Genomic DNA, 25193 nt, shown 5'->3' with positions numbered 1-25193 from the left:
GAAGGCAAATACTTGTATCATTTCGGGTGCCAATCTGTAGATTTGTCTCCCTCTGTCTGAGTATAATGCATGGACTGATCTGAGTTTCCCTGAGCTGCTCCAGCACTCAACCTGGGGATGTTTCACACTGAGTCATCCTTCCTATTAGGCTTTTTAGGGAGGGAATGACTGGGATTCCCAATGTAATCTGAGCACCCTTTACTGCCACTTATACCCAAGATGCTATATCCCAAAATGATAACTAATTTCCTGTGTGGACCCTGAATCTCTCCCCCTACCCTAAGTTTTTATCATTAAGTTCCTGCTTTTGACTTTATAGGATCTATTTTTTGGTCCCTATTTCAAGCTATTGTTCCTAAAATTATTCTTACTAGTCCTGCCCCCACTCCAAAATACCCTGGTCCCTAAAGTTGGTGCCTATGACCAAGTACGTTTAATAATACTGAGTATTTGTCATATATCAATAATATATACATGATGTCTTATCACTTAAGGTGGGGGTCACCAACCCCCAGGCCACAGACCAGTACCAGTCTATGGCCTGTTAGGAATTGGGCTGCTCAGCAGGAGGTGAGTGGCAGGTGAGTGAGCAAAGCTTCATCTGTATTTACAGCTGTTCACCATGGCTCCCATTACTGCCTGAGCTCCGCCTCCTGTCAGATCAGCAGCAGCATTAGATTCTCATAGGAGCACAAGCCTTATTGTGAACTGCGCATGTGAGGGATCTAGGTTGCACACTCCTTATGAGAATCTAATACCTGATGATCTGTCACTGTCTCCCATCACCACCAGATGGGACCATCTAGTTACAGGAAACAAGCTCAGGGCTCCTACTGATCCTACATTATGGTGAGTGGTATAATTACATTATTTTATATTACAATGTAATAATAATAGAAATAAAGTGCACAATAAATGTAATGCATTTGAATCATCCCAAAACCATCTCCCTGCACCCCACCTCCCCAGTCCATGGAAAAATTGTCTTCCACAAAACTGGTCTCTGGTGCAAAAAAGGTTAGGGACCACTGATTTAAGGAATCAAAGAAAAATGATTTCTAAAAGTTAAAAAACTGTTTTTAAAAGAATGAAGCCACAAAGTATAAAGTCAGTTCGTTTTAAAGGATATTCTAGACATAATGGTCAGGCCATAAGCTAACTGGTTTTCCTACAGAATCTTTAAATTGTCACAACCACACATTAAGGTAGGTACTATCATATTAGCCCTATTCTGTAAAAGAGGAAACCAAAAACTAAAGAAGTTAGGTAACTTGTCCAGAGTTTCCAGGCTAGGAAGTGGCAGAGTCACTGCTGTCTGACACTATTTAATTTAAGGAATCAAATGTTCCAAGTTATAATGGGTTTCAATAAATTATTGTATTGTCCAGAGGCAAGCCAATGAAAGTGCTTAATGGGTTGACAGAGCACAGGATGTTCCTGTACTATCTAGAGTCTCCCAGGATTGGGGGTAGAATGGCACCTGCTCAAGAGAGACGTGTGTGTGTGTGTGTGTGTGTGTGTGTGTGTGTGTGTGTGTGTATGATGGCGGAAGCGGAGAAGCAGGTCCAGCCAGGAAGGCGTTACCCATGTCAGTCCATAAACGAGCAGCTAGAATACAAAAGCAGAACCTAAAGGTAATTTTTCCATCAGTAAATCAAGAAGGACAGATCCACACTTCAGAACTTTTGTCATCAGCCAAAAGTTTAGGGAAGCTAATCTAAGAGCTGAGGACGTGCACAAAGGAATCCTACTTACGTGATGCCTGGACTGCTAGGACTGGGGTTGGGAGAAGAGGGTCAGAAGGGCTTTTTAAAGGAGTTTCCTCAGCTGCTGACCATTCTCAGTGCTGGACAGATCCACCCTCCCTTCCCATATTCCCATACTCTCCCTCCAGAATCAGAGTTAAATCCATCTGATCTTTGGAAGGTTCTTTACTATTTTAAAACTACACTGTGGTGTCTTCAGAATAAGGGGGAAAGTGGAGGTTCCAGTTTTTTGCACAGGTAGGAAAAGAGGGGAAGATCTAAACTAAAATACTCTATTTGGTCCAAGATAAATATACTCACACACTCATTTACTTAAGCAATATGTGATGTTATAAACTAGATTGAACATCAATTCTCAAATCATGCATTGAAAAAGAGCACCCTCATCAGGCCACAACTAATTTACTGAGTTATAATAAGTGTGCTAAACTATCATTTGGCTTCCAAAACGAGAAAGTGATGCAATAATAAGCGAAAATTGCAGAGGCATATGCCAACTGTCTCAAAATTGTCCCCCAAAGTCATCTTACCCAATTAATAAAGGCAATTGCTAGACAATGTTAGGTGTATTCATAGGGAAAAGAACATTAAGGTCAAAATGTTTTTGTTGAAGCTCTACCGCTAACTGTGTGACCTTCACAAGTTGATGAACCTCTGTTAGCCTCTATTTACTCATCTCTAAAATGGGCATAACCTTATTAAGTCTGCCTCACTAGGATCAAATAAGATACATTTCAAAGTCCTATGAAGTAAAATACAAAGCACTTAATAAAACAATTATAAATTCAGGTATTATCGGTATTATTTTTACTGAATATGATATAGCATAAAGAATCACCTCAATTTGTTCACATCACAAAAATAACACTTGACAAAAAAGGACATTTGTTATTTCTGTGTTATAGGTATCCACATTCCTTAAAAAGTGAATAAAGTAATTACAAAAAAAGCACTGGCTGTGCAGAGGATCTTATAAAGATGTGCAGTTCAGACTCATGTCTTAAATGATTTACTTTTTAACTCCTTGTCATGGCTCTGAATCATTTAAATTGGAAGAGAGTATCAACAAAGATTCATTTAAGTACCACAGGTAGGGCACTGTGCTAGGCTTTCAAAGAAATACACTAATTTTGTATGGAGATCTTAGATCCTTGGAGAAACCTCAAGAAGTCATCTACTATACAGAGTAAGTTTCCCTTACAGCTCCTGTCTTAGAGAAAGATCTCAAAGGATAAAATATGTTAATTACGGTGACCCCTAGAAAGTGTAGTTAAAGGTAGAACCTTCATGTCTGTATTGTTAGAAAGTTTTAAATAATAAATACATGGTGTTTTGACATTTAACGAATCAAACAAAAATGACTTGTAATGCTAATACATGTATTTTAAAGAATGAAGCCAGAAAGTATAAAGTCAAAGGCTTAGGTTCCAAGAACATTCTGGAGATAATCATGTGCAGCCTGAAGCAAGTCTTCAGACTCCTGCACTTGCATTTCACCTCTAAGAAATTTGCAAAACTAGTTACCTTGCCATTATGACTTTAGTGCTCTTCTGCATAGTTTTAAGTGAAACATCTAAATTTTTATTATAATTAGTTTAAAAGGATAATTTTTGGCATGCTGTAAGTATTGGTGTCTTAACATGTATACAATTGAATCTAAATATAGCAATTTGAGACTCATTATCACTCATTAAAAAACAAGCTCTTGGCCAGGTGCAGTGGCTCACGCCTGTAATCCCAGCACTTTGGGAGGCCGAGGAGGGCAGAGATCACTTGAGGCTAGGAGTTCGAGACCAGCCTGGCCAACATGGTGAAACCCAATCTCTACCAAAAATACAAAAATTAGGCCAGGCACAGTGGCTTACGCCTGTAATCCCAGCACTTTGGGAGGCTGACGCAGGTGGATCATAAGGTCAAGTGTTCGAGACCAGCCTGATCAACATGGTGAAACCCTGTTTCTACTAAAAATACAAAACTAAGCCAGGCGTGGTGGTGTGTGCTTGTAATCCCAGCTACTCAGGAGGCCGAGGCAGGAGAATAGCTTGAACCTGGGAGGTGGAGGTTGCAGTGAGCCAAGATCGCACCACTACACTCCAGTCTGGGAGACAGAGCGAGACTCCATATCAAAAAAAAAAAAAAAATTAGCTGGGAGTGGTGGCACATGCCTGTAATCCCAGCTACTCAAGAGGATGAGGCAGGAGAATCACTTCCACCCAGGAAGCAGAGGTTGCAGTGAGCCAAGATCATGCCACTGCACTCCAGCCTGGGCAACAGAGCAAGACTCCCTCTCGGGGAAAAAAAAAAAAAAAAAAAAAAACTCTTCTTTAAAAGATGCAAATTATTCATTTTTCTCCTTTAACTCTGAACCAGTTAGGGTTCAGTACAAGAAACAGAAACCACTCAAGGCATTTTAAGCAAAAAGAGATTTAATATAGAGAACTGGGTTTTTATAAAATCACAGAGCGAGCTCTAACTAGGATTCCAAAAGTCCAGCATAGGCAAATCCACAGAGACAGAAAGTAGGTAAGTGGTTGCCTAGGGATGGGGGCAGAGGATGGGAGATAGGGGTTATGAGTGTGATGGGGGAGATGAGGAGTGACTGCTAAAAGAGTACATAGTTTATTGGAACACAGCCTGTTCATTCGTTTATGTATTGCCTATGGCCGCATTCACACTGCAATGGGAGAGCTGAGTAATTACAACAGAGGCTGTATGACCCTCAAAGCCTAAAGTATGTACTATTTTGTCCTTTAAGAAAAAGTTTGCTGGCCAGGTGTGGTGGTTTACGCCTGTAATCCCAACAATCTGGGAGGCAGAGGCAGGCGGATCATCTGAGGTCAGGAGTTCGAGACCAGCCTGGCCAACATGGTGAAACCCTGTCTCTACTAAAAATACAAAAAAATTAGCCAGGTGTGGTGGCAGGCACCTGTAATCCCAGCTACTTGGGAGGCTGAGACAGGAGAAACGCTTAAACCTGACAGGCAGAGGTTGCAGTGAGCCAAGATCACGCCATTGCACTCTAGCCTGGGTGATGAAAGCGAGACTCCTCCTCAAAAAAATAAAAATAAAAAAGTTTGCCAACCCCAGCTTTTATTCAAAGAGCAGCATTGAACTGTCAGGAATAAATACGTAACCTTTCACCTTCTCTTCCTTGAAATAAAGCTAAAGGAGCACCCAGGACACAGAATGAGATGCTGGGAAAGCAAATCCTCATCAAGCTGTTTCTCATTAAGAACTGTAAAAATTCAGAATGGTCCACCTTGTAGATTGGTATTTCCTAGTGTGCTTCTTGCTTGAAGTATTCTAATCTATGATAGATAAACAATAGTTTTATTTTCAAATGGTAATATTTACATTATGCCAGAAATCACATCCTTTGCAACTATTTAAACTTATGATGATGAATTTTAGATGTCAACTCTAAAATGTATGTGGAATACATAGCTATTTTTGTGTTTGTTTTTTCCAAAATGCTTGAAGAGAGCATGCAAGCAAAAATGTTGAAAGATCACTGGCTGAAAGAAGAAAGTTCATCTCTGATTTTGGCAGGAGTTTCAGGTGAATGTATAACTTCCCTCCACCCCAACTAGAATTGCTCTAATGATTAGCTTTTTTTGTAATTTATTAAGGTACCTGGTGTCTTTGTTCATTTGCTGTATCACCTTATAGAAGTTTGCAGAAGTAAAGCTCTACATATAAGCTATTTGGGTATGGACACACAAGTGAAAAGGAAACTAACATCTACTGAGCATCTGCCACTTGCCAGACCCTCTACATAAATTCTCTTATTAATTCCTCACAATTTTACTTTGAGGTACATGTTATTATTATGTTAATCTCATGTTATAGCCTAAAAAAGATACTAAGTGATTTCAGGTAATATACTCAAAACCATATAACTAGTAAACAACAAAACTAGCATAGAAACCCAAGACTCACACTAAAGCCCATGTACCTTCCATTCTCTGCTCTGCCTAATTCAACTTTCTGATTTCTCAGTTCTACATAGACATGTATCTGAGTCCATGACAAGCAAGTACTCTGGAACCTCTGATGGTACTACTTAGTCCCTAATAGTCCCTGACACTTAGCTCCCCTATATTTTTTTTTTACATTTAGAAAAATAAATGCTTTTAGACAGAGTCTCACTGTCACCCGGGCTGAAGTGCCGTGGCATGATCACAGCTCACTGCAGCCTCGACCTCCCAGGCTTAAGCAATCCCCTCATCTCAGTCTCCTGAGTTGCTGGGATTACAGACACATAGCATCACACCTGGCTAATTTTTGTGTGTTTAGTGGAGATGGGGTTTCACCATGTTGCCCAGGCTGATCTCAAACTCCTGGGCTCAAGCAATCTGTCCACCTCAGCCTCCCAAAGGGCTGGGATTACAAGTGTGAGCCACTGCACCAAGCCTAAAAAATTTTTTTGATAGAGACAGAGTCTTCCCAGGCTGGTCTCAAACTTTAAGGCTCAAACAATCCTCCCATCTTGGCCTCCCAAAGTGCTAGGCTTACAGGCAGAGCCACTGCACCTGGCAAGTTCCCCTATAATCATTGTTTGGAAAAATATTCAAACCACCTAACTACCAGTAGGTCACTGGCACCAGCCACTCCAAACAAAACCCAGTCTAAAGATGGGGACAGGGACACCTGTGTTTACCAGTTGACTATCAACTGGTAAATTCAGAATGGTCCACCTTGTAGATTGGTATTTCCCAGTATGCTTCTTGCTTTAAATATTCTAATCTATGATAGATAGACAATAGTTTATCTATCATAGTATCTTCCAAAAAGTTGAAAAGGATGAACTTGCCCAACCATCTCATTGTTTTCAGATAAGGATGCTAAGGACTCAGAGATTAATACCCTACCAAATGTCACACCATCAGTGGCTGGCTAGGCCAAAATAGAATCTCTTGTATTTTGATGATTAATTGATAAGTTGGTGAATTAGTGACACACTCTGCCTTCTTTCTTTTAGAATCTAAAAGAAATACAGGTGGCTTCTTAAACACAATCTACAGTGCTGGAACATGGGCAATTGAAAGTTCAGAATAGATCCATGAATACCTGTTAAATGGTTCCAGTCCTGATCTCTGTCCCACTTTTCTTCACTTCGTACCTCATCATCCACTGTTTGCATTCTACCAGTGGAGAACAGTGCATGTAAAGCTATACTCAAATCACCTGGGAGATTCTCCTTGTTAAATTTCAGTCTGTTTCAGTAGGTGTGGAATGAAAGCCAAGATTCCACATGTTTTTAACAAGCTCCCAAGTGATGCCAATGTTGCTGACCACACTTTGTTTTTTGTTTTTTGTTTTGGGGGTTTTGTTGAGACAGGGTCTTCCTCTGTTGCCTAGGCTGGAGTGCAATGGCATGATCATGGCTCATTACAGCCTCGACCTCCCGGACTCAATCAATCCTCCTGCCTCGGCCTCCTAAGTAGCTGGGACTACAGGTGTGTACCACCATGCCTAGCTAATTTTTGTATTTTTTTTTTTTTTGTAGAGACAGGGTTTCGCCATATTGCCCAGGCTGATCTTGAACTCCCAGCACACTTTGAGTAGGAAGGACTTACATAACACTGTAAGAGTAGTGTCACATACAAGAACTTTTCTAATTTTAACAGGAGAAAGAAAAGATTAAATGGTGCTAAGGAATACCCAAATTAAGACAATCTCTAAAATCTGTATTTCTGAGCACCAAACTCTAACGAGTAAGCAAGTAGCTTCATTTGTTGTGTTGGGAAACAGAACTATCACTACTCCTTAAAAAAATTAAAAACATTTAAAACTTATATAAACACACCTACCCTGGATTACACTATCTTTTATACTTTAATAAAAGTAATAATGCTGATTAGAATACCTATTTAAAACACATGCTGCATTTTTCTCCTGGCTAAGAATTCATAAAATTCTATTTCTGTTTTACTTGGTTCATTACTCCTCACACTACTTTCTGAAAACAATTCTACCACCAAGTGGACAATACAAAAATTAGCTTATATGATGTTCAACTTTCTCCATTTCTATTCTCCAACTTCACAGGTTAGCAAAGCGTTCTTGATTTGGCCTAGTTAACAGAGCCCCAGCAAGACTCACTATTTGAAGACTGATAGCCTCAAAAGATAAGCCAGATTAAAAAATCATTTTCCAGTACCATTTAAACCATGGTATCTAACACTGCTGATAAAGATGTGTAAAAGTAGATAAACATTTCCTCCATGGACACCAATGACTAGAATACAACACTGAAGCAGTTTTCTGACATATGAACTCAAGGAATGTGTTAATTCACAGCCACAGGCCTTGGATAATGAAAGCAACATGATGTTCACTGCTTTTATCTTAGGTTTTTAAAATTCTATACCTAATTCAAAAACAGAAACAAGCAACATTACAGAGAATAACACAGTGAGAACACCAGTGTCCTTCCACTATGGAGAGTGTGTTTGCCCCACCCCTTGACTCTAGCTCAGTCACATAATTTATTTTGGCTAATAGGATGTTAGCAGACATGACATCAGCACACACTTGGAAAGAGCTTGCTGATTGAGCTTATTTGGTCTTGCATCTCTGTTATCACCATGAGAACATGCCCTGCATAGTCTTCTGGAGGACGACAGGCACATGGAACAAAACTATGCTGCCCCAGTAGCCCCAGCCAACAGCCAACTGACCGCCACATATGTAGCCAAACCCAGGCAAGATCAGATGAGCTGCTTAATTGACCCTCCACTGAACTCAGGCACTTGAGCAATAAACTTATTTTTTATGCGCTAAGGCTTTCTGACTGTTTGTTATGCAGTATCACTGTGGCAACAGATAGCTGATACAAGGTTAGATATAATGTTTCATTGGTGAAATGAGTGATGTTCTTAATGTGTAGTTAGCTTAATAAATTGTGCAGTCACTTCTGCCTTTTGCTGTAAGAAACAGCCAAGACTTGCAGCTTAACATCTTTAGAGTTGACTCTAGAAATAGAAGCGCATTCAATGCTATGATTCCCCCTACCTACATCAAAACAAAGAATTTGATTGCCTCACCCAACTGTAAGGCTAGCTGATCCTGCTGCTTTCACAATATTTTTGCATTGGCCTTAGATTGAATCTTTCATGCAAGCATCTTGCTCAGAAACCTAAAAGGAGAGAGAATGAGGACTTCACTGTGCTTATATGAACTGGCTATGTAATTGTTTTTGTGCTTGCGGAACAATAGATACTTGTACCTGAGGCAAAATTTGATTCAAAGCTTGCTTTTATCAAAAAATAGCTCTAGGTAGCAAGGTTGTAGCAAAGGAGATACAGCTTCCACCCACCTCGAATGATCAGAGGCACCAACATTTACTGAGAGAATCTGTCTGTTGACAATAGCCAAACTGGCTTAGGTCAGTTTGCAAAACAGAATAATTTCACATCTGGCACAACAGGAATTATATCTTATTAATAAGATATAATTATTTATATAATTATAAATTATATAATTTATATTAATTTAATAATTTAAATATATATAAATTATATATATTTAAATTATATATAAATTATTATAATTTAATCCTCCCGAGGCAGGAGGATTGATTGAGTCCAGGAGGTCGAGGCTGTAATGAGCCATGATCATGCCATTGCACTCCAGCCTAGGCAACCGCCTCAGCCTCCCAAAGTGCTGGGATTACAGGTGTGAGCCACCGCACCTGGGCTTTGTTGATTTTCTTTACTGTTTTTCTATTCTCTATTTCATTATTGCCACTCTAACTTTTTTCTTTCTGTTTATGTTTGGTTTCATTTGTTCTTTTTCTTTTTTTGGAAACAGAGTCTCACTCTGTCGCCCAAGCTGGAGTGCAGTGGCATGATCTCGGCTCTGTGCAACCTCCGCCTCCCTCCTGGGTTCAAGCAATTCTCCTGCCTCAGCCTCCCAAGGAGCTGAGATTACAGGCACGCACCACCACACCTGGCTAATTTTTGTATTTTTAGTTGAGAAGGGGTTTTACCATGTTGGCCAGGCTGGTCTGGAACTCCTGACCTCAAGTAATCCACCAACCTCAGCCTCCAAAAGCGCTGGGATTACAAGTGTGAGCCACCGCACCCAGCCTTGTTCTTCTTTTTCTACTTTAAGATGGAAGATGAGATTGTAGATTTGATTCTTAAAAAAAAAACAGCCTTACTGAGCTAACTTACATACCATACAATTCACCCATTTAGAGTACACAACTCAATGATTTTTAGTTCAAAGATTTAATTCACAGATATGTGCAACCATCGCCAATTTTAGAACAGTTTCATCACCTCAAAAAAGGTGATATGTCTTTTAGTTATAACCCTCCCTTTGGGCTGCTATCTCTCCTGCAGCCAAAAGCAATCACTATTCTGCCTTCTGTCTTCATATATTTCCCTATTCTGGACTTTCTTATAAATAGAATCATGTAATATGTAGACTTTTGTGACTGGCTTCTTTCACTTAGCATATTTTCAAGGTTTACCCAAGTTGTAGCATTTATCTGTACTTTCTTTTTATGATTTAATAATGTTCCATTATAGTATGCACCACATTTTATTTATCCATTTGTCAGCTGATAGACATTTGGGTTGTTTCTATCTTTCAGCTACTATGAATAACGCTGCTATAAAAATTCACATAAAAGAACACACAATCTTAAAATTTATATGGAACCACCAAGGACCCTGAATAGCCAAAGCACTCCTAAGCAAAAAGAACAAAGCTGGAGGCATCATACTACCTGACTTCAAGATATGCTACAAAGCTATAATCATCAAAATGGCATGGTACTGGCATAAAAACAGACACATAGACCAATGGAATAGAATAGAGAGCCCAGAAATAAATCCAAATATTTACAGCCAACTGATTTTCAACAAAAGCAGCAAGAACATACACTGGGGAAAGAATAGTCTCTTTAACAAATAGTGCTGAGAAAACTGGATATCCAGATGCAGAGGAACAAAACCAAACCCCTATCTCTCACTATATACAAAAAGCAACTCAAAATGGATTAAAGACTTTAATGTAAGATCAAAACTAAGAAACTACCAGAAGATAACAGGGAAAATGCTTCAGGACCTTCACCTGGGCAAAGATTTTATGGATAAGACCTCAAAAGTACAGACAACAAAAGCAAAAATAGATAAGTGAAATCCTGTCAAACTAAAAAGCTTCTGCACAGCAAAGGAAACCATCAACAGAATAAATAGACCACCTGCAGAATGAGAGAAAATATTTGCAAACTATTCATCCAACCAAGGATTAATATGCAGAATACACAAGGAATTCAAACAACTCAACATAGTAATAATAATAATCTGATTTTTAAAGGATCTGAACATTTCTCAAAAGAAGACATACAAATGGTCAAGAAGTATATGAAAAAATGCTCAACATCACTGATCAGGGAAATGCAAATCAAAACCGCAATGAGATATCACCTCACCCTAGTTAGAATGGCAATTATCAAAAAGACAAAAAATAGCAAATGTCAGAAAGGATGTGGAGGAAAGGGAGTTCTTACACCCTGTTGGTGGGAACGTAAATTAGTATAGCCATGATTATGTTAGTAAATGAAATAAACCAGGCAAAAAAGATAAGTAACACATATTGTCACTCATATGGAATCTTAATTTTTTATTTTTTTTATTTTTCCTCATTTCCAGTGGGATTGGATGGAATCTTTAAAAAGTTCATATAGAAATAAGGAGTACAATAGTGATTACTCGAGGCTATAAATGTGGGAGGAAAGGGGAAGAAGGAGAGACTGGTTAACGGATACAAAAATATGGCAACATAGGAGGAATAAGTTTTAGTGTCCTATAACACTATAGGGTGACTATAGTTCACAACATTTTATTGTTTATTTTCAAATAGCTAGAAGAGAAGATTTTGAATGTTTCCAACACAAAGAAATAATAAATGTTTGAGGTGATGGATGTGCTAATTACCCTGATTTGATCATTGCACATACATTGTATACACGTATTGAAATCTCACACTGTACCCCATAAATATGTACAATTATTATGTGTCAACTAAAAATAATGTAAAAGATTTTATGTACAAGTTTTTATGTGGATATGTGTTTTCATTTCTCTTGGATGAAACTCCTGGGTCACATGGTAACTCTATGTTTAATCGTCTGAGGAACTGCCAGCAGCTGCACCATTTTACATTCCCAATAGCAGTGTATAAAGGTTCTGATTTCTCCACAACCTCAATGATACTTGTTATTACCTGGCTTTTTGATTCAAGCCATCCTACTGGGTTTAAAGTGATATCTCAGAAAGATTTTGATTTGCATTTCTCTGATAACTAATAATGCTGAGCATCTTCTCATGTGTTTTTTGGACATTTGTATATCTTCTTTGGAGAGATGACTATTTAGGTCTCATTTCTTAATTGAGTTACTTGTCTTTTATTACTGAGTTGTAAGAGTTCTTTATATATTCTAGGTACAAGTCCCTTATCAGATATATGATTTGCAAATATCTTCTCCCATTCTGTGGGCTGCCTTTCACTTCCTTGTTGGTATCCTTTGAAGCACAAAAGTTTTTAATTTTGATTAAGTCCAACTTATCTATCTTTCCTTTTGTTACTTATGCTTTTGGTATCATATCTAAGACTGCTTTGCCAAATCCAAGGTCATGAACATTTACCTACCGGCTGTGTTTTCTTCTAAGAGTCTTATAGTTGTAGCTATTACATTTAGGTCTTTCATCTATTTTGTGTTGGTTTTTTATACAGTGTAAACTTCATTCTTTTGTTTGTAACTATCCAGGTGTCCCAGCAACATTTGTTGGAGGGACTATTCTTTCCCCAGTGGATGGTCATGGCACCCTTGTCAAAAATCAGTGGACCATAAACGTAGGACCGATGTCTGTACTGTTGGTTCTACTCCATTAATCTACATGTCTATTCTTATGCCACTACCATGCTGTCTTGATAACCATTGCTTTGTAGTAGGTTTTGAAATTGGAAAGTGTGAGCTATTGTATTTTGTTCCTCCTTTTCATGATTGTTTTGGCTATTAATATCTCGACATATTTTAGAATCAGCTTGACAGTTTCTATAAAGAAGTCAACTGGGATTCTAATAGGAATTGTATCATATCTGTAGATTAATTGGGGGCATACTGTCATCTTAACAATGTTTCGTCTTCCAATCCATAAACATAGGATTTCTTCTATTTAGACCTTCTTTAATTCCTTTCAAACATATTTTCTAGTTTTCAGACTATAAGGTTTGTACTTCTTTTGTTAAATCTATTCCTATTCTTTTAATTATTTTTGATAACACCATAAATGGAATTTTTTTAATTTTATTTTTTGATTGCTCATTGCAAGTGTCTAAAACTATAATTAATCTTTGTATATTGACCTTTGTATGTTGATCTTGTATCCTGCAATCTTGCTGAAATAGTTTGCTAGTTCTAACAGATTTTTAGTGGATTCTTTAGGATTTTCTACTAAATCTAAAGAGTTATTGATTGACTGCTTAATTGACAGAATTTGAATCTAGAATTTATATTTCTATAAATTCCCTCTAAGTACTATTTTAGCTGCATCCTATATTTTGGCATGTTTTCATGGTCGTGTTTTCATTTTTATTCATTTCCAAGTGTGATTGAATTTCTCTTGTGATTTCTTCTTTGACTTCTCAGTTATTTAGGAGTATGTTGTTTAATTTTCACATATGTTGAATTTCCAGAAATTCCTTCTGCTACTGATTTCAAATGTCATTGAACTATGGTTGGATAACATATTTTGTAATAATTTCAATCTCTTTAAATTTACTCAGGCTTCTTTTGTAGCCTAATATATGGCCTACCTGGTAAGATATTCACTCTATGGGTACATGAGAATATTGTGCATTCTGCTGTTGGAGTGTCCTATGGTTATCTATTAGGCATCATTGCTTTATAGTGTTAAGTCTTCTGTTTCCTTGTTTACTTTTTTGCCTAGTTGTTCTCTCCCCTTCTGAAAGTGGAGTCCCAACTATTGTTTTTTAATTTTCTATTTTTTTAATTCAACTCTGAGTTTTTAGTTTGCATAATGTGGGACTCTGTTGTTAGGTGCATATATGTTTATAAATTTTTCTTCCTGATGGATTGACCTTTTAAGCATGACAAAATGTCTTTCTTTGTCTCTAGTGACATTTTTTGTCTTAAAATCTATTTGTCTCATATTGGTATAGCTACTCCATCTCTTTGGTTACTATTTGCATGGCATATCTTTTTCCAACCTTTACTTTCAATTTACTTGTGTCTTTGAATCTAAAGTGAGTCTTTTGTAGATGGCATACAGTTGGATCTCTTTTTATTCATGCTGCCAATCTCTGCTTTTAAACAGACAGCATAACCCATTTATATTTAATTTAATTACTGATAAGGTATGATATATGTCTGCCATTTTGCTATCTGTTTTCTACCTGTCTTTTTTGTTCCTCAAGTCCCCCAATATTGCCTTCTTTTATGTTAAATAGATATTTTCTCATGTACCATTTTAATTCCCTTGTCAATTATTTTATTATATATTTTTGAGTTATGTTCTTATTGGCTGCCCTGGGAGTTACCATTAACATCTCAGTTTACAACAATCTAGTTCTGATTAACACCAACTTAATTTCAATTTTATATATATATATATAAAATTTTGTTTTTGAGATGGAGTCTCGCTTTGTCACCCAGGCTGGAGTGCAGTGGTGCAATCTCGGCTCACTACAACCTCTGCCTTCCAGGCTCAAGCAATTCTCCTGCCTCAACCTCCCAAGTAGCTGGGACCACAGGCAAGCAGCATCACACCCAGCTAATTTTTGTATTTTTAGTAGAAGCGGGTTTCACCATGTTGGCCAGGCTGGTCTCAAACTCCTGACCTCAAATGATCCACAGACCTTGGCCTCCCAAAGTGCTGGAATTACAGGCATGAGCCACCCATGCCCAATGGTATATTTTTTTAAATGCTCTAAATAGTTTAACTCCTCTATGCTATTATTATTATGTGCTCATCAATACAGATTTATAGTTATTGCCCCATGCAATTGTCTTCTAAGTCAGATATGAGAAAAAAGATAAATAATAAACAACAAATACATTTATATGCCTTTAATATTTACCTACATGATTACTTTACTGGTGTTATTTCTTCATATAGATTTGAGTTACTGTGTAGAGTTCTTTCAATTCAACCTAAAGGACTCTTTCTTAGTTCCAGCTGCTATAACAAAAATACCATAGCCTAGGTAGCTTAAACAACAAACTGTGTATTTCTTACAGTTCTGGGAGCTGGGAAGTCCAAGACCAAAGCACCAGCAGATCCAGTGTGTGGCAAGGGGCTCTTCCTGGTTTGTAGACCACCATCTACTCATTGTATCCCAACACAGTGGAGAGGGAAGAAGTAAATTATCTTATGTCTCTTCTTATAAGAGCATTTTAATCTCAGCATGAGGGCACCAACCTCATGACCTGCTCACCTCCCAAAGGCCTATCTCCAAGTACCATAATATTGGGGAATAGGTTTTCAACATATGAATTTTGTGGGGACACAGATATTCAATCCATAGCATTTTACTCCAGGCCCCTCAAAATTAATGTCCTTCTCATATGCCAAATACATTCATTCTATTTCAACAGCCCCCAAAATCATAACTCATTCCAGCATCAACTCTAAAGTCTAAGGTCCAATGTCTCACTTAAATATTTAAATCAGGCCAGGTGTAGTGGCTTATGCCTGTAATCTCAGCACTTTGGGAGACTGAGGCAGGAGGATCCCTTGAGCCCAGGAGTTTGAGACCAGCCTGGGCAACATGGCAAAACCCCATCTCTACAAAAAATACAAAAATTAGCTATGCATAGTGACACATGCCTATAGTCCCAGCTATTCAGGAGGCAGAGACAGGAGGATCAATTGAGCCCAGGAAGTCAAGGCTGCAGTAAGCTGTGATCATGCAACTGCACTCCAGCCTGGGTGACAGAGTGAGACTGTCTCCAAAAAAAAAAAAAAAAAAAAAAAAATTTAAATCAGATATGGGTGAGACAAGTGACAAGTCTTCCTGATGCAAAATTCCTTTCCAGCTATGAACCTGTAAAACTAAAAGACTTATGCACTTCCAAAATACAATGGTAGGATAGGCATAGGACAGACATTCCCATGCCAAAAGGGAAAAATAGGATATAAGAAAGAGTAATGGATCCCAAGTTCAAAACTTAGTAAAGCACACTCATTTTTTCTTGAAAACTGGACATTTAAAATAATATGTTGGCCAGGCACAGTGGCTCATGCCTGTAATCCCAGCACTTTGGGAGGCCAAGGGGGGCAGATCACCTGAGGTCAGGAGTTCAAGACCAGCCTGGCCAACATGGGGAAACCCCATCTCTACAAAAATATAAAAACTAGCTGGGCATAATGGTGGGTGCCTGTGATCCCAGCTACTCAGGAGGCTGAGGCAGAAGAATCACTTGAACCCAGGAGATGGAGGTTGCAGTGAGCCAAGATTGTGCCATTGCACTCCAGCCTGGGCAACAGAGCAAGACTATATCTCAAAAAAAAAAACCACATTAAAAATAAAAATAATAATAATACAATGTTACAACTCTTACAGTCAGATCCCTCCCTCCTCATCTTCAGGATTTGTTGTTGTTTGTTTTAGTGACTATTCTGAACTAATTCTGTAAAGTCTGTATTCATTGCCATGCTCCTGTCTCTACTGGGTTAACTTTTGACAAATTAATGATTAAACAGAGATTTCCTTACATCTGGAACCAATACATCTCCCAGAGTTTTCTGAGTGACTTTGTGTGGGTACTGGTGCATGCCTTTAAAACTAGAAAATCTTACAACTCCACCTTAGCCTTCACTTCCTGCTTGTACAGAATCTCAAGATAAACCAGAGTTGAGAGCTTAGCTTAGAGTTTTCTCAGTTCTTTTCTAAGCATGCTTACAGCCCTTTCATGTAAATGACCTTCCAGATACCACGAATATATTAAAGCTTTGCAAAGCCCCTATGCATATTTCATTCTCCAGTTAGTCCTTTTAAGCTTTTTGTTAGTCTATTTTGCCCCAACTATTGTCCATCACCTCAGGCACCTTTGTAGGCAAAGTTAAAATACTTGCCTACAATTGTTTTTTACAATGCCCCCCAGGACAGAAAGGAATTTAACACTGAGTGAGTTCTGAGTCAGCCTTATAGGTGGGGTCTTCTAGGGAAACATCAGACAAGCTGGATGACAATTCTTGGAGAACAAGGCTTAGGCTTTGAAAGAGTTATAGACCCACTCTGGTGGCTGCCCCAAAAAATATGGATTGTTACTTTTTAAGGCTATTGCATAGCTGGAAAGTAGAAGGTGGGACTAGGGTTAGTTCAACCATTGTGGAAGACAGTGTGGCGATTCCTCAAGGATCTAGAACTGGAAATACCATTTGATCCAGCAATCCCATTACTGGGTTTGTACCCAAAGGATTATAAATCATGCTGCTATAAAGACACATGCACATGTATGTTTATTGTGGCATTATTCACAATAGCAAAGATTTGGAACCAACCCAAATGGATTAAGAAAACATGGCACATATACACCATGGAATACTATGCAGCCATAAAAAAGGATGAGTTCATGTCCTTTGTAGGGACATGGATGAAGCTGGAAACCATCATTCTGAGCAAACTATTGCAAGGACAGAAAAACAAACACCACATGTTCTCACTCATAGGTGAGAATTGAACAATGAGAACACTTGGACACAGGGTAAGGAACATCACACACCGGAGCCTGTTGTGGGGTGGGGGGAGGAGGGAGGGATAGCATTAGGAGATATACCTAATGTAAATGATGAGTTAATGGGTGCAGCACACCAACATAGCACATGTATACATATGTAACAAATCTGCACATTGTGCACATGTACCCTAGAACTTAAAGTATAATAAAAAAAAAAATGCCACAGACTTCACTGTTCTTACTGAGATGCAGCCATTTTTCTTAAATAAATGATCCCTGGTTTGCTACAAGCTGTTGGTTAATTTCTGGAGTTCTGAAAATGTTAATTCTGAATAATTTTGCCAGTTTTTTCATTTCTCTTATGGAAGGGAAAATTTTGAGAGGTCCTTACTCAGCCATTTTTGTTGACGTTCTCCCACAATGTTTTTTAAGATAAAAATAATCCAAATCATGGCTAAATACAAAAGCGCTAGTAGCTAGATATCAGCATTATGGAAATGGAGGGCTACAGGTTGCGAAATAATGAAGACATAACAAAGAGCCCATGTCTTCTGTGAAATTGCCCCATAAGGCCCATTCAGAATATCCATGAATTTCCAATACCTCTTCATCCTCTTTTAATTAAACCTACTCTTCCTTAAAAACCAGCACTCCAAGATAAATGAGAATAAGCTAATTCAGTCTTATTGATTCCCTGTTTTGTTTAATTACTAGAGTTCTGATTTGTTTAATTGCTAGGGATTGCTTTCTACTATTTTTATTGCAAATGTGCCTTGACTTAGCTACAATATTGCTGCAGAGAAATGTGCTCTACATTCCAATCAACTTTACAAACTTTTGAAACCAAATAAATTTGATAACAAAGAATCGGCTGTATGCAATTAATGACAGAAACCAACAATGTAAAAAGTAGGTGATATAGGCTTGTAGATTACCAGAGACCTCAGAAGGAAGTAAGACTTAAGCTAGATGTTGAAAGATGGAGAAAGAATTAGGAGAACATGGGAAAGATTGTATAACCACAAGCTTCCAGTCTGTAACTGGCACAATATAATCTCAGGTAAGTGAGTAAACTAAATTGGCTATGGTAGCGGTTAATGTGGGGAGAAGAAGGTTAAAGTAAGGAAAACACTGGAGTTGGAGAATACAATAGAAAACCTTAAACAACATGTAAAGAATTTGGGTTTTTTCTTTTGTTTGTTTATTTGTTTTTGAGATAGGGTCTCATTATGTTACCCGGGCTGATCTTGAACTCCTGGGCTCAAGTGATCCTCCCACCTCAGCTTCCCAAAGTGCTGGGATTATAGGCATGAGCCACCACACCCAGCCATGTAAAGAATTTTTGACTCAACTTGTAGAACAATGGTTTACAATTGCTTTCTCTCCTCCAATACACTTGAGAGATGGAATCATTTCCAGTAATAGCAGTGGCTCACTATTCAAAAGGTCCTCAAATATGGGGAAGAGATAGTAAGAATGTTATTGAAATAACAGGGGGAGAGATTTCAAAAAGCCCCACTCAGGGTTCTGATATGCCTCCCTTCACCACCCTACCCCTCCACACCTCCCTGGGAATGAAAAGCCACAGGAGACCTTAGAAGACAGTGCCCTTTTGAAAGTGTTATGATTGTATTTCATGGTTTAATAACCTAATTTCCTAAACATTAGGCAAACCTGTTTCAACATTTTCCAAAATGTAATTCATAGGATACTCATCTCGTAAGAGACCATCTATTAAAAATTAAACCAGACACGACGGCATGCACCTATAGTCCAAACTACTCAAAAAACTAAGGTGGGAGAATTGCTTGAACACTGGAGTTCAAGTGTGGGCAAGATAGTGAGATCTTGTCTCTAAAATAAAATAAAATAAAATAAATTCAGTCCACATAAGCTGGGAAAGCCCACATAGCATAGCCCCTTCTATCAGAATTCCACAAACTATATTAATGTGCCTAATAAAGGATCTAAGAACTCCCACAGTAAAGAAAACTGTTTAATTTTTTTAATCCACACACACATTTGATTACAAATCTTATTCTTACATAATACCTATTAACACTCTAGTATTGCACAGGAAAAGCTGAGAAACTCCAGCCTACATTGGCTTCTTTGTGGCCAGGGACATGTCACATGTGGTTCTGTGCTTGCCATAGATCTGCTTATGCAAGACAATATAACAGGAAGTGGTATTCCTTCCTCTCTCCAGAAACCCCACTCCCTACAGCACTCCCCTGGCCAGGCTTCATTTGCCTCTTTAAATCCTAGTGCAGAGATGAGCTAAGCCCGGTTCTCTCTCCCATCCTTCAGGTCCCCACTTGGCTTTATTCAGTACAGATGTGTGATCAAGGCTCCTGGGTTCCTCAGTGTTTTTTCGGGAATCTCACCTATACTTACCCAATGCATCTGAGCTAAGTAGCTAAGCTGGCCCAAAGAGAAACCAGCATGGAGAACATGACGGCACTTGTGGGTCTTCTTGTGTAATTAACTAAAGGACAGGGATGGGCTGTGGAAAGCTGCAGTGCAGGGGACAAAAGAACAGGCCTGTCTGAGCGTGAATGAGTTACAAAAGAGAGCAAGGCAGACAAGAATGAAGATGAGAAACGACCTTCTTCCCAGCTCTCATTTCCTTCCTCTGTAAAAGCTCTGAGTGTCCTTTTCAATTCTTCCCTAGCACAACTGTAGGCTGCTTTCTCCCTCAACGCTGTGCTCTGTGCTCCCTCTGCTGGCTCTCACATGCCAGCTACATTTAAAACAACCGCAGGATAAGCACAATACCCACATTTGAGTGGCCTTCAGCAATGTCTCCCACTTGTACGTGCTGTCTTAAATTTGGCTATACTTCTTAGCAAAAAATGAGAATTCATTTTGTATTATAATTCTTTGTATTATAAAAAAAAGTGGAGACAGGAAGGGAATGATTAAATAAATTATTGTACTTCATACTATGAAATGCAGCCACTTAATTTGTGTCCACAACTTGTGTGAGGTACTGAGGATAAAAAGATTTGGTAATATATGGTCCCTGCTCTCAGGAAATTTACAAGCCAGTGAGGGGAGACTGACATATAACACGCTTTTCAAAAGGAAGAATTTTAGAAAATTCCTGTAACATATGCCTTAAATGATGACTCAGACATGTCCTCTAAACGTATAAAGAGGCACCTCACATAGTCCAGGCTGGACTTTCTTAAATATTCATCTTGGGCTTAGCGCAGTGGCTCACGCCTATAATCCCAGCACTCGAGGCTGAGGCAGTTCGAGACCAGTCTGGGCAACATGGTGAAACCCCGTCTCTACCAAAAAAAAAATACACCAAAAATTAGCCAGGCATGGTGGTGCATGCCTGTAGTCCCAGCTACTCAGGAGGCTGAGGCAGGAGAATCGCTTGAACCAGGGATGCAGAGGTTGCAGTGAGCTGAGATCGTACCACTGCACTCCAGCCTGGGTGACATAGACCTCATCGAAAGAAAGAGAGACACAGAGAGAGAGAGAACTAATGGCTTTGTGTGAATGTTTTCACCATGAGTTAGGCAAAGAACAGAAGCTCATCATGTTGAGTTTCACAATTGGTAGCTGGTGCAGAAGGTTCAGATAGCAAATGACTGTTTTTGGATTTGGGATATATGGTATTTCTGAAGATCAAACGAAATGTTTGATACATCCACTCTGTAATCACAGGTTTGTAGTGTTCCTGACCAGCCCATCTCACACGCACCCTTCCCCACACACACACCCAACACTTTAAATAACTCTCTTTATAGATTTCTTATTATTTATATTAATATACCTTCCATAAAGTTTGGTAAATATAGACCCAGGTGTGGGTTGGGCGCCGTGGCTCATGCTTGTAATCCCAGCCCTCTGGGAGGCTGAGGGGGGAGGACTGCTTGAGCCCAGGAGTTCGAGGCCAGCCTGGGCAACATGATGAAATCCTATCTCTACAAAAAGAATACAAAAATTAGCCAGACATGGTGGTGCACGCCTGTAATCCCAGCACTTTGGGAGGCAGAGGCAGGCGCATTACTTGAGGTCAGGAGTTTGAGACAAGCCTGACCAACATGGCGAAACCCCATCTCTACTAAAAATACAAACAATTATCCTGGTGTGATGGAGCATGCCTGTAATCCCAGCTACTTGGGAGACTGAGGTGAGAGGATCACTTGAGCCAAGGAGGAGAAGTTGCAGTGAGCCGAGATCGCACCACTGCACTCCAGCCTGGGCGATAGAGTGAGACTTGGTCTCAAAAAAAAAAAAAAAAGGAAGAAATTTAAAAAATGTTTTTCATGTGCATCTTAATGGATAGATTTGGTTACATGAAAATATGAAACCATCATGATCATAACTGCGATCTGTTACGGCTACCCCCATTATGGACACCTACTAAGGGCCAGTCACTATATGCTTTCTGCTTTATACGCCTTAGCTCATTTTATGAATTAGGCACAGAGATGAGCCTAAGGAACAAACTGTAGTTCAGAGATGCAAAGTAAGGATTCAAATCCAGGTATGCTTGATGCCAAAGTCCCTTCAGTGTCTTCTTACTACACTACCTTGAATCATTACCCAGTTTCCACAAATATTGTTACCTGAGGTTTCCTCCACTGGTTGCTAAGCATAGTGGAAAAGACTAATATGACAGTCAGCAATAGTATCCTCTGTCATGTTCATGCTGAGCAAAGCTCTTTGAGCTCTATGGGAAGCCCCTGGCCTTAAGGAAATTAAAATACAATGGAGCAGGGACTATATGCGAATAATTAAATATAGCTAATAGATTTTCTACATGCCAACGTTAGCCAGTTTGAAAACATTATGGAGAGCAAATTCCATTAACAAGAACAGCCAAAATATCCCAGAATAAATGTAACAAAAATTTGTCAAGCCTTTATGAAAAAGCTCATAGGAAATCAGTAGAATAAACAGAAAGACAACTCATGTTTCTAGATGGGAAGACTCAATGACTGAATATTGTAAATATATTAATTATCTCCAAATTGTTAAATGTAAAGTCATTTAAGCTACAATTACTGAATCATTGTGATATTAGCACAGAAATCAACCCTAAAGTCCAATGAACAATATACATATATTGAACAATATACAATATATATAAAGTCATATATATATATAAAGTCATATATATATATATATATATATATATGTACATGGAACTTTAACCTATGGTAAAAGTGGCATTTCAAATTACTGTGGAAGCCAGGTGCAGTGGTTCATGCCTGTAATTTCAGCTACTTCAGGAGGCTGAGATGGAAGGATGGAGTCAGGAGTTCGAGGCTGCAGTGAGTGATAATAACCCCACTACACTCCAGCCTGGGCAATAGAGTGAGACCCCATCCCTCAAAAAAAAAAAAATGAGTCGGGAAAGGATATTCAATAAGTGTTATAAAATAGTTGGCTGTAGGATTCTGTGGCAAGATGGCCAAATAGGAACAGCTCCAGTCTGCAGCTCCCAGTGAGATCGACACAGAAGGCAGGTGATTTCTGCATTTCCAACTGAGGTACCTGGTTCATCTCATTGGGACTGGTTGGACAGTGGGTGCAGCCCACGGAGGGTGAGCCAAAGCACAATGGGGCATCGCCTCACCCAGGAAGTGCAAGGGATCAGGGAATTTTCTCCCCCACCTAAGGGAAGCCATGAGGGACTGAGGCTGAGGAACTCCGGCACAGATACTGTGCTTGTCCCACTGTTTTCACAACCCGCAAACCAGGAGATTCCCTCCGGTGCCCAATCCACGAGGGCCCTGGGTTTCAAGCACAAAACTGGGTGGCCATTTGGGCAGACACCGAACTAGCTACAGTTCTTTTTTTCCATACCTCAGTGTTACCTGGAATGCTAGAGAGACAGAAGCATTCACTCCACTGGAAAGGGGTGCTGAAGCCAGGGAGCCAAGTGGTCTGGCTTTGCAGGCCCCACCCCCATGGAGCCCAGCAAACTAAGATCCATTGGCTTGAAATTCTCGCTGCTAGCACAGCAGCAGTCTGAGATCAACCTGGGATGCTCAAGCTTGGTGAGGGGAGGGGTGCCTGCCATTGCTGAGGCTTGAGTAGGCGGTTTTACACTCACAGTGTAAACAAAGCTGCTGGGAAGTTCGAACTGGGTGGAGCCCACAGCAGCTCAGCAAGGCTGCTGTGGCCAGACAGGCAGATTTCCCTTCTCTGGGCAGGGCATCTCTGAAAAAAAGGCAGCAGCCCCAGTCAGGGACTTATAGATAAAACCCCCATCTCCCTGGGACAGAGCACCTGGGGAAAGGGGCAGCTGTGGGCAAAGCTTCAGCAGACTTAAATGTCCCTGCCTGATGGCTCTGAAAAGAGCAGCAAACCTCTCAGCAGAGCGTTCAAGCTCTGCTAAGGGTCAGACTGCCTCCTCAAGTATGTCCCTGACCCCTGTGTATCCTGACTGGGGGACACCTCCCAGTAGGGGCCAACAGACACCTCACACAGGAGAGCTCTGGCTGGCATCTGACAGGTGCCCCTCTGGAACAAAGCTTCCAGAGGAAAGATCATGCAGCAAAATTTGCTGTTCTGCAGCCTCCGCTGTTGATACCCAGGCAAACAGGGTCTGGAGTGGACCTCCAGCAAACTCCAGCAGACGGGCAGCAGGGGGGCCTGTTAGAAGGAAAACTAACAAACAGAAAGAAATAGCACATCCACTCAAAGACTCCATCCAAAGTGCACCAACATCAAAGACCAAAGGTAGACAAATCCACAAAGATGGGGAGAAACCAGTGCAAAAAGCCTGAAAATTCCAAAAACCAGAACACCTCTTCTCCTCCAAAGGATCACATCTCCTTGCCAGCAAGGGAACAAAACTGGACAGAGAATGAGTTTGACAAATTGACAGAAGTAGGTTTCTGAAGGTGGGTAATAACAAACTCCTCTGAGCTAAAGGAGCATGTTCTAACCCAATGCAAGGAAGCTAAGAACCCTGAAAAAAGGTTAGACGAATAGCTGACTAGAATAACCAGTGTAGAGAACACACATGGCCTGAGGGAGCTAATAAACACAGCACAAGAACTTCGTGAAGCATACACAAGTTTCAATAGCTGAATCAATCAAACAGAAGAAAGGATATCAGAGATTGAAGATCAACTTAATGAAATAGAGAAGACAAGATTAGAGAAAAAAGAATAAAAAGGAACGAACACAGCCTCCAAGAAATATGTGACTACGTGAAAAAGATCAAATCTACATTTGACTGGTGTACCTGAAAGTGACGAGAACGGAACAAAGTTGGAAAACACTCTTCGGGATATTATACAGGAGAACTTCCCCAACCTAGCAAGACAGGCCAACATTCAAATTCAGGAAATACAGAGAACACCACTAAAATACTCCTCGAGACGAGCAACCCCAAGACACATAATCGTCTGATTCACCAAGGTTGAAATGAAGGAAAAAACGGTAAGGGCAGCCAGAGAGAAAGGTAGAGTTACCCACACAGGGAAGCCCATCAGACTAATAGTGGATCTCTGCAGAAACCCTACAAGCCAGAAGAGAGTGGGGACCAATATTCAACATTCTTAAAGAAAAGAATTTTCAACTCAGAATTTCATATTCGCCAAACTAAGCTTCATAAGCGACGGAGAAATAAAATCCTTTACAGACAAGCAAATGCTGAGAGATTTTGTCACCACCAGGCCTGCCTTACAAGAGCTCCTGAAGGAAGCACTAAACATGGAAAGGAACAA

General features: G+C 39.6%; 1 long non-coding RNA gene across 1 annotated transcript in view; it reads right to left on the bottom strand.

The window, feature by feature from the left end:
• The window catches only part of LOC134731521 (uncharacterized), a 41326-nt gene that overhangs the window by 4258 nt on the left and 11875 nt on the right, over positions 1 to 25193 (bottom strand). The window lies entirely within an intron of this gene.

The sequence above is a fragment of the Symphalangus syndactylus genome, chromosome 10, assembly GCF_028878055.3.
Source record: "Symphalangus syndactylus isolate Jambi chromosome 10, NHGRI_mSymSyn1-v2.1_pri, whole genome shotgun sequence".
Taxonomy (NCBI): Eukaryota; Metazoa; Chordata; class Mammalia; order Primates; family Hylobatidae; genus Symphalangus; species Symphalangus syndactylus.
This window is presented reverse-complemented; position numbering and strand designations above follow the sequence as displayed.